Source organism: Leopardus geoffroyi, chromosome B3 (genome assembly GCF_018350155.1).
Source record: "Leopardus geoffroyi isolate Oge1 chromosome B3, O.geoffroyi_Oge1_pat1.0, whole genome shotgun sequence".
NCBI lineage: Eukaryota > Metazoa > Chordata > Mammalia > Carnivora > Felidae > Leopardus > Leopardus geoffroyi.
The window spans coordinates 36,037,830-36,048,417 of record NC_059337.1 but is presented as its reverse complement, the minus strand read 5'-3'; the positions used below and the strand labels follow the sequence as shown (position 1 = coordinate 36,048,417).

General features: G+C 51.5%; 1 long non-coding RNA gene across 4 annotated transcripts in view; it reads left to right on the top strand.

The window, feature by feature from the left end:
* The first annotated feature begins 8,665 nt into the window (after positions 1 to 8,665).
* Positions 8,666 to 10,588, top strand: part of LOC123582794 — an 81,512-nt gene continuing 79,589 nt past the window's right edge. For all 4 annotated transcript variants that reach the window (XR_006704565.1, XR_006704561.1, XR_006704562.1 and 1 more), the window contains exon 1: positions 8,666 to 8,757. This is a non-coding gene — a long non-coding RNA (uncharacterized LOC123582794). The remainder of the gene's footprint in view (positions 8,758 to 10,588) is intronic.

Below are 10,588 nucleotides of genomic sequence, written 5' to 3'. Positions count from 1 at the left end.
GGCTGACGGTAAGAGGGAGGCCTGGGGGCTCCTGTGCTGGCACTGAGGTTTCAAGGAGAGAGAAAACCGTGTGGGACCTGGCATGTACCTGGGGTGGGGCACGTGAGGACGGCTGGGCCGCTTCTGTGGCCTGCCGTTCTTAGGTAGCATCACCCTGAAGAGAAATCAGGGCCTTGCAGGGTCCTCCCCCCACCGCTGACTCTTCCTCCCGTTTTTCCCCAGGTCATTTCCTCTGGTGAGTCCCCTGCAAGAGCTGGTTTTTCCCTGGGTTATTATTTGGGGTCTGTGGGGGATTCTGAGCACCCCGAGGTGGAAGTCACCGAGGCGTCTGGAAAGACCATGTGACTAAGTCTTAGGCTCGGTGACATTATCTCCAGGAAGGTTAGGGCGCAGCAGTTTGGTGTGCCAAGTGCTGACTTTGGACTCTGACTCCCCTGGGCTCCAATCTTGGCTCTGCCTGTTACGAGCGGTGGGTCCCCATCAGTTCCCTCCCTTCTTTGACGTTCTGGAGTCTCAGAATACCAGCTTTGTATGGGGGTGTTCACAGAAGTTATGCTTTCCACTCTCCCAAGCCTGACGTAGGGTGACAGTATTCTCATTTTGCAGGTGACGAAACTGAGCCTTCGGGCAATGAAAGGGCTCCCTCTCCCCCTCCCCCTGCCTCTCTCCCCCCACTCCCTCCTTCCCCCCCTCCTCCTCCCTCTTCCTTTCCTCTCCTCTCCCCTCCTTCTACTTTCCCCTTCCCTCTCTCCCCCTCTCTCCTTGACCTTCTCTCCTCACAGCCAGCTGAGTTCTGAGCCACCTACCTCTGGACCCCTGGTCCCAAACTCTACATTTACCACACGGAAGAGACCTTGCTGTAAATCACTCGTGGAGGTGCGGCCCCACTGGCTTGACAGGTCATCACCACCAGGCTTGGCCGTCACCCAGACCCCCTCTGAGCAGGAGATCAAGGCTTTGCACTCTGGAAGGGACATAAAAGGAGGCAAAGGAGAGACGTTTCAAAAGCAAGCATTCCTGACCTTTGTCCAGACTCTGGGAACGTTCTGTTTTGAGAAAAGTCTAATTCACACAATGGCTTTGGGGCTGAGGACACGGGTCCACAGGCTCAGTAAATGTCAGCGCTGAATGCTGGGCAGAGGCAGTGAGCCCGTGGGGGGAAGGCTCTGCTCCACCAGCTGTAAATGACCCTGGGGAACCCCCCAAAGGAGTTTTACTTAAGGTGCCTACTGGCAAAGAGGCAGAGAGGAAGTCCAGGACCCTCCCTCTTCCCCCGTCCCAAACTGAAGGCAAGCTGGATATATGTTTATATGATATATGATATATACGCCTTTATGATGTAGGCTGGATATAGGCATATACACGGATACAGGGTCCTGCCCTGACCTTCCCTCCTTCAGCGACTCCCAGGGCACTTGGGAGGCCCTCTCAGCTCACAGGCTGTGTTGGCAGGCACGAGAAAGCCAGCTCTGCCCCCAAACTTAATGAAATGCACCCGCCACCCCACGCGGTTTGTTTCGAGAACCACCCTTGGACCTTCCTCCTGTCACAGGGCCATTTTCTAACAGCCTCTGGTTCCGTTGGCAAAATTTCAGGATCTGCTCCTGGAACCTCCTCTGCCTGCAGCCCCAGCATTCGTCTACCCCTTCCCCTGTTACTTCTTTCAAATGTAACAATTCTTCTTTAAAAGTAAAAGTAAGGGGCGCCTGGGTGGCGCAGTCGGTTAGGCGTCCAACTTCAGCCGGGTCACGATCTCGCGGTCCGTGAGTTCGAGCCCCGCGTCGGGCTCTGGGCTGATGGCTCAGAGCCTGGAGCTTGTTTCCGATTCTGTGTTTCCCTTTCTCTCTGCCCCCCACCCCCCGTTCATGCTCTGTCTCTCTCTGTCCCAAAAATAAATAAACGTTGAAAAAAAATTAAAAAAAAAAAAGTAAAAGTAATACTTTCTTACAGAGTTATGGGCGCTGGCCCGGTATGGGGAGGAAAGTGGCCAACTGAGGAGCGGGCCCAGAGAGGGGAAGGGACTTGCCCGAGGTCACACAGCCTGCTGGAACAGAGGGGGGGTGGTGGAGCAGACTTCCCGACTCCCAGGTGAGGACACTTTCCTCCAAAGCTCCGTGCCCCACCCACAAGTTGTTCTTCAGGTTCCTGGCTTCCTTCTTGCCTGCCTTCCAGGTATCACGAGTCACCATCTAGAACCACCCCCCCCCCCTTGACTTTTCAGACCTCACTGACAATAGCATCAAAAAGATGGGCAACAAGACCAGAAAGTAATAAAACCATCCAGGATTCCCCGGCCCTGACCTGAGAAGCCTTCACTGCATGAATCCGAGAGAGGGGTTGCCCCACGGCCCGCTCAGACCAGGGTCATTTTGCAGGGGAACGTAGTACCCTTTGGGATCACACCCTGCCTTGCCTCTGGAGGGGCTTTGCATTTGTACACGTGGGTCATCATGTCTTCAAGAGCGCCGCCCTGCTGTTTGTCTTTCTTGGGCTGTTTGCCTTAAGGCTCTGCCTCCTTCAGGGGGAGCCAGGGACTTCATTGCGGCACAGGGAGGTCATCTCCCCCCAACTAAGTTTCATCTCTGACTAGGCGACGAGGGCCTCCCTGCCCTAGCTCTCCTGTCCGTTGGCTGGGAGGTGAGGCCGCCTGGGTCTGCTGGGTAACCCACGCTGACCGCCCGTAATGCTTTGTGAGGGGAGGCGGTTGTCATGTGGCTCCCTTGCCGCTTTCTAGAATGATAATATCAGTTCCGGCAATTGAGGGCAGAGATTGCTTTCTTCACCTTAAGTCCCCAGCACCTGGCCCGGGCCTGGGTCGGAGCACAGGAAAGATAGGTCGAATTAGAACGTATTTCCATAAACTTCTATTCTGCCCAGGTCGATCAACCCACTGGCTCTTGAGCAAATGGAACCTTCCATTTGCTTGCACGCTTTCGCTCGAGCTGTTCGCCCTGCCTGGAACGCCTTTCTATCAACTTTTGATGCTCAGAATCTTATCAGCCTTCAAGGACCCCTCCCATCCCCTGCTAGATGGTATGGTCCTTAAGAAAAAGGCTGAGCTCATTGATGCTTCTATCCCTATACAGAAGGGCCGCGGCACATGCCTGTTGCATGAGTGAATGAGTGAATGAATGAACAAATGGAACTCTGACTCCCTTTCCTTTTTTTTTTTTCTCCATCGTGATTCCATTTTATAGCCTTCTCAGAAGCTTGCCCCCACCCCGGCCTACAGAACCCTCTTCCTTTCATTGGGCTGACTTCCGGGGTGGACGCTTTTGACACTTTGGTCTCCGTCTGGCTCCAGCGTCCCGGATGATGCTTGGCTATGTGGAAGAAATCCTTCTCGCTGCCTTCTGACATTCTTTGCCTTACTGCCCACAACTAAACCGCGTTTGAAGGAAGTCCTGGAAGCAGATCTGTAAGGCAAGCTAGCCGGGGTTATTCCAAAGGGGCCGGCTGAGGCAGAGAAAGACAGGTGGGATCACTGGTCCCGGCAGGGAAGGAGTCAAGTCTTGGAAACAGGTCTGGACACTGAGGACATGAGACCAGGTGTGTACCATGGGTTGTAGAGCTCAAGTCTATGGTTTTCCATCTAGAAGGGACAGCATTCCTGAGGGCTAGCATTGGCAGAGAAGAGTAGCTGTGCCAAAAGACACGAAGACCTGTGGCTCTCGGTTGAGACTGGCTGCTCTCTGCTGGGTCTGGGGACTCAGGGGCCCATAGGAACTGTCAGTGGCCAGAGGAAGGCCAGAAGCCTGGAGGTGAATCCTGTTACTAAAGTTGTCAGTGACATCGTAGGCTTCTTGAGGGCTGGCTCGTGTCACCACCATGCCCCAGGGTCTGTCAAAGTCCTACCGAATCGAAGAAGTCTGTGGCATTAAGCCTGGGAACCTCCATCTTTAACAAGCTGCCAGGGTCCTGATCAGACACAGTAAAATGTAATCATCACTACCTCCCGCTTCTCGGAGTTCCCACAGCCCAGAGCTCACGGTCGGACACGTACTAGGTACAACATAAATATTTCATATGATCGAAATCAGCTTACATGTTATGGGGGGGGGCTTCTCTGCCTCTTGAGATCCAGGTTAAGATTGACTTAGACCCTCAAAGTTCCTTCTCCGTGGAGCCGCAGCCGTGAGTCCCCTGAGGTCTCTGAGACTCTCTAGGGGACACAGAGTCTCCTGGCTCCTGCTGCCTCAGGCTCCTTCCGTCTTCATCTCACAGCACATGGAGTCAGACAGCAAGCTCAGCCACTTCTCATTTTCCATGGAACAGCTCGCTGGCACAAAGCATTCGTGGGTGAGGCAGATTTATTTGAAGATACAGGGTGGGACGGGGGTGGGAACGAAGGAAGGATTTACATCACGGCGGTGCAAACAACTTCAAGTTGAACATCAGGTGTTTCCATTCTTAAAATGCCCCTCTGGCCACCCCACTACTCCAGGTAGCTACAGCTTCTTTTTTTTAAAAAATTTTTTTTTCAACATTTATTTATTTTTGGGACAGAGAGAGACAGAGCATGAACGGGGGAGGGGCAGAGAGAGAGGGAGACACAGAAGCGGAAACAGGCTCCAGGCTCTGAGCCATCAGCCCAGAGCCCGACGCGGGGCTCGAACTCACGGACCGCGAGATCGTGACCTGGCTGAAGTCGGACGCTTAACCGACTGCGCCACCCAGGCGCCCCCAGGTAGCTATAGCTTCTAACCGTATCTTCTGCTCCCCAAGCCACTCCCCCCTGCCCCGCCCTTCTCTGATTCCCTCTGCTTTCCCTTTCCTCTTTTTAAGCACTCCCCAGTTTCCTTCCTCATTTCCTGCAGGATGGGTCAGCCTTTGCCTTAGAGACCTTGGAATGGGCACACCCCATGCCTTCAGACCTTCCCCATCCGCTCCTTAAGGTATCTCCCCAAACAGAGACCTTTTGCTCTGTAGAGGGGTTCCCGTATCAGCGGTAGGTAATAAAGCTTCATTCATTGCCTGTATGTGGAGTACAGAAACTGGAAGGGATCCCGGAGATCATGAGTCAAACTCAAGTCAGACAGTCATTGGCCCAAGGTCCCTGGCAAGCGACAGGAAGGTCAGATGCTGGAACCCCGGCCCCTGGCTCTCCTTCTCCCATGGATTAATTGATTCCGTGAGTCACTCAGGAACTCCCGCACAGTCTTGCAAGTGTTGTGATCAGGAACAGGTTTTGGGGCAAGCCCGCCTTGTCCAAGTAGACTTCCTGATGACCCCTACTGGTGCTTCTTCATCACTCCCTGAGTCGGAAGTTCAATTCCATGAGCATGACCCCGTTGTCTCTGCACCAGTCTTGGGCTGGCAGACAGAGCCAGGATTCTAGCCCTACATCTACCATTAAGATGCTGCTTGATCTTGACCCAGGGTTATCTTCCCTTTGGGCCTCAGTTTGCCCACCCTTTAAAAGAGAGTTGTGTCTGGTATGGTCCTAGCAATTTGTAGAAATGTGTCAAGTGCCTTAAAAGGATGGCACACTTCAAGTGTGTGTGTGTGTGTGTGTGTGTGTGCGCGCACGTGTAGGAGCATTCAAGGCGTTTTACCCCAATCCAACTGAAGACAGTTCCACTTATATCTGTTCTGAAGACTGGGGTTTCATGAGGGTTTTTAATTAGAAAAAGATTTCCATTGCTTAAAAAGCGCTTGAAAACCTGTGGCGTAGCTGACATCTGGGATCCAAGTCTCTGTCGAAATATGAGCCTTTATGGCTGCAGTAAGAGGGGCTGTTCCACAGGGCTCCCCGTGGCCGTGCCTTCCATGTGGCCACCATTAGCAAACTGGGATGTCCATCACAAGGCAGCTGGGGAAGCTGGGGGGGGGGGTGGGTTGGGTAGATCCCCATCACGGGGGCTGTTTTGGGGACTTTCTGAGTATTGGTAAGTGTGAATCAGGCCCCAAGTTTTCCACTTCCTCTGCCCAATAGACTCTTTCATCAGAGTGTATAAATGTACGCTTCAGCAAAATGCAGATGCAAAAGTTCCACGGTCCAAAGGGGGTGTGGGCGGGAGCGGAGGGCTGGGCCCAGGTAGGCACCCAACATTTCCACCGCAGGCGGTGCACAAGGGTGGAAGCCTTTCCTGCCTGCAGCCCTTCCCAGGAGCAAGTCTCTGGCCGGCCCACGCATTCCATGATCCTTGTCTCTCCTTGTCCTCAGCGTGTGTGGTTTGAGGGCAGCCAGGGAGGGACACAGGCAGCCTCAGTGTGGATACGGGCTCTCCTGGCCAGCAGCGTGGCCTTGGTCCCTGCTCACACACAGGCAGAGCCTGATCCACCAGCAGCTTCTTTTGGCCTCATGCCGAGGCTAAAAGGCACAATAAGGTGTGCGTACAGCACTTTAGAGTTTGCTGGAAGACCTGAGAACCAGGCCTCGCTGTGCCTGTGGGTCGTCCCCACGCCCACAGTGAGGGATGGACTGGGTCCCTGGAGATCACGGCTCTTCTTCTGCTCTTACCAATGTTCCTGTGAATAATCCCTGGGAACGTTGCTACTGAGTATATTCTCCTCCCTGATACACAGGATAAATACACAAAACTCAATTCCTCACACACCCACCATGACCATAGAAGCAAACAAAACCACCATCTACCTCTGAATGACTCTCACTGAGAATTATGTGAAACTTGCATGAAGAAAGCCACAAAACTTTATTAGTTCCGTGCAAGAAAACTTTTGAGTAAGTGGAGAATGCACCCGGGTTTTGATTGGGAAAAAGGAACAACGAAAAGACATTCTTCTTCCCTGAATTAGTACGTCGATCTGGCAAAACCCCAATAAGAATCTCAATGGAAACTTTTGGTAATTTGCAAAGACAACTCTGAAATGAGTCTGAAAGAATGGCAACCTCAAAATAGCTGAAGTCTTCTTAAGAACCTGAGAAGCGATTTGCTTTAACAAGATTCAATCATGTTTTAAAGGTACACCGGTTGTACAGCGTGATGTTGGCTCCTGGACCAGCCGGCGTCAATAGCACATAACTGATAACTGTAAAACCAACTTGACTATGGGTATAAAAGCAACACGAGATAGAAGGAAGCATTACAAAGGAATAGGAAAGGGTCAGATCAACAACTGGTGTTGAGGAAATGGGCTACTTGGGAGATAATCATTGTAGATCTTAACCTTTTTCTAAAGGAAATTTCAGGTCATTATAGCATTAGACAAAAGAAGCCCCATAACGATAGAGGAAAACATAAGTGGACATTTAAATTAGTATGGGGGCGGGGCGCCAGGGTGGCTCAGTCGGTTGAGCATCCGACTTCGGCTCAGGTCATGATCTCGAGGTCCGTGAGCTCGATCGAGCCCCGCATTGGGCTCTGCGCTGACAGCTCAGAGCCTGGAGTTTGCTTCGGATTCTGTGTCTCCTTCTCTCTCTGCCCCTCTCCTGCTCACACACTCTCTCTCTCTCTTTCAAAAATAAATAAACATTAAAAAAACCCTTAAATTAGTGTGGGGGTGACACCTATTTAAGCTTAGAAACAATTGGAGAAATGACTAAAGCAATTGCCTACCCCAAGCTCCAACTATATATTAAAAAAGAAAGTACAAAAATAAAAAAAGGAAATGACAAACTGAGAAAAATATTTGGAAAAACAGATATGGCAAAAGGTTAATGGCCTTAGTATACAAAGAGCTTTCAGAAAGCCTAAAAAAAAAATAGGCCTAACATCCCAGTAGAAAAATTGGCAAAGAACATTCACAAAATAAGACATACAAAAGGCTAACGTATGAAAAGATGTTTAATTTTACTATTGGGCAAAGAAATGCATAATAAGACAAGATTCCATTTTTTTTTACCTGTCCAATTGTTAAGATTGCTGCTACTGCTGAGGGCAGTTGCAGAAATGTTAGTGACCATGTGACGAAATGGAAACATAAATTGGCAGCAATCTGTGTGGAAGAATTTCAACAGTTGTCGTAGTTTTGACTCACCGGTGTTATTTCTCGCAATCTATTGGAAGGAAACCGTGGAGACGGTATCAGCATATTCATCACGATATTATTTATCAGATCTGAATGTTAGAAATAATTACGACGTATGGCAACAAAGCCTTGATAAAATAGTGTGTATTTCTGTTGGAGAATACATTAAAAAATTTTTTTTTACATTTATTTATTTTTGAGAGACAGAGAGAGACAGAGCACAAGTGGGGGAGGGGCAGAGAGAGGGAGAGACACAGAACTCGAAGCGGGCTCCAGGCTCTGAGCTGTCAGCACAGAGCCCGATGCGGGGCTCGAACCCACAAACTGTGAGATCATGACCTGAGCCGAAGTGGGACGCTCAACCGACTGAGCCACCCGGGTGCCCCAGGAGAATACATTTTTAAAGGCATATATCAAAAAGTATTTAATAATACGGGAATATGCTTACCATGGAATGTTAAAGCTGTGTGTGTGTGTGTGAGTGTGTGTGTGTGTGTGTGTGTGTGTGTGTGCATGTGTGTGTGTAGCGAATCTCAGGTTTCTACTCCTCTGTATGCGGTGTGGGGAAGAGGCAGGAGTGACATGGTCTGTTACTGGATTTCCTGCCCTCAGTCCTCCCACCTATAAAATGGGATCACAATGCTTGCCTCTCGGGGCCCTGTGAGGATGAAGGAAGTACCCCATGCAAACGTGATGTAAGTTCTAATTCTTCATGCACCTGTATCTTCTCTCTCCAGGGAGGCTGAATTTTCCTAAGAGTACGAATCAAGCGGCTCCTCTACCTGTAAAACGGGGAATTCGCCTGGTGTGCATTGGGATCTAAAGGTAAGCTTTAAAATTCTTTTTTTTTTTTTTTAAGCTTATTTATTTATTTTGAGAGAGAGAGAGAGAGAGAGAGAGAGCATGCAAGTGTGAGCAGGGTGGGTGGGGACGGAGAGACGAGGGAGAGAGAATCGCAAGCAGGCCCCACACTGCCAGTGCGGAGGCCGACTCGGGTCTCGAACCCGCAAACCGTGAGATCAAGAGCTGAGCCGAAATCAAGAGTCAGCTGCCTAACGGACCGAGCCACCCAGGCGCCCCAAACTTGAAAGTTCTGAGATGGTTGAGTTCCAGCCTTGATTCACCCTCATGCTCCTTGTGTGACCTTAGGTAACTCACCATCCACGTCTGGGCTTCAGCCACTTAGGACCCGCTGAGGCAATAGCTATGGTCCCCTCGAAAGCTGTCATGAGGGCACCATTCTCTTTGCACAGGTAGAAGTCACAGTCATCTAGTCTGTATGGGTCAAGGCCGGGCTCCCAGGGCCTTCCGGCAAGGCTACTGCCCCTACACAGACGGGTTACCTGATGGAAGGACTTGATGATACTGACACGTGATGGCAGGTGTTTTCATCTGTTTCATTCACTCTGTGTCCCCCGTGCCCAGCACAGGGTCTGGCGCCTAGTGGGTGCTCAACACCTATTGTCTGAATGGAGAATGAATGGGGAGAGGATTGGTGGGCCATCCTGAAACACGGGCTGGGTGGCTGACTTGAACGGGGGTCCTCAGGACCTCCTCCACGGGCTGCGGAGCCATCAGGGAGGGAGATGAAGGTAAAAGGTAAAAGGTGAAGGAAGAGAATATGTGGGAGGCTGCGGCTTGCGGCTCCTGCTGTGTGCCCACTGGACAGGTCCGGGTGGTGTTTCCAGGGCCCGGGACCTGGCTCTGTGCTGCGTGTTTTACCTGTATTATTTAATTTGAGCTTCCCTTAAATCCTGGGAGGATAGTATTATGACCTCCATGTTATACACAAGGCAATGACCTCAGGGAGGGAGGAAAACGGGCCCGAAGGTCCCACAGCTTTCTGGTGGAGGAGCCAGGATTTGAACCCGGGTCTGTCTGATTCTCAAACCCTTGACCTTGGAGCTACGCTCTACAAGTGTTTCTCTCCCTGAACTTCTCTCGGTACAAAGAAAAGAGTCCACTTTTGCTGTGTGTGCATCTTGGGAGGTATCCCAGCGCTGCCCCTAAATCACCTCTGGATATGAGTGTTGTTCTGGGAATGGCCGGCCGGCCGGTGATGGATCCCCACCGTCCATCACGCCCCCGCGGCGCTCTGACATGCGGTGCTGGAGTGCAATCAGAGCGATGGTGTCCTGATCTATGGGGGACGTACATCATCCCAGGGCTGCTACCTTGACATAGCACCTTAGCTTGCTGTCAGCGGGACGACCCCTTAATGTATTTCTGTAATATATCACCCGCCGAAGGTGGCCAAGGAGGCCTGTGGACGCCAGTCAGGTAGGGCCCTTTCCATGAGTCTCCCTGAGTTAGTTCTTGGTCTCTTAAGATTCACATGTGCTGGTTTGTGTGAGCACAGAGAGAGCAGAAGGGGAGGATGGGCAGGAGCAGAGAGCGGCTGAAAGGCAAGAACAGAGATGGGGGTGAGGCAGGAGGGTGCAGGCAGCAGAGAGGAGAGAGGACAACGGAGGAGGGGGAGAACCCAGGGAGGGAAGGGAGTGGGGAAGGGTGGCGGCGGAAGGCTGGGGTATCCCGGTGTAGGAGAGTCAGGAAGCTTGGCAGTCGGGCACAGACGTCATCGTGAGGAACATTTGTATTTGGCCTCCTGGGTGCCTTGTTCCCCTGGGGAGAGAAGGGGCTGAAAGAGGGGGTATGG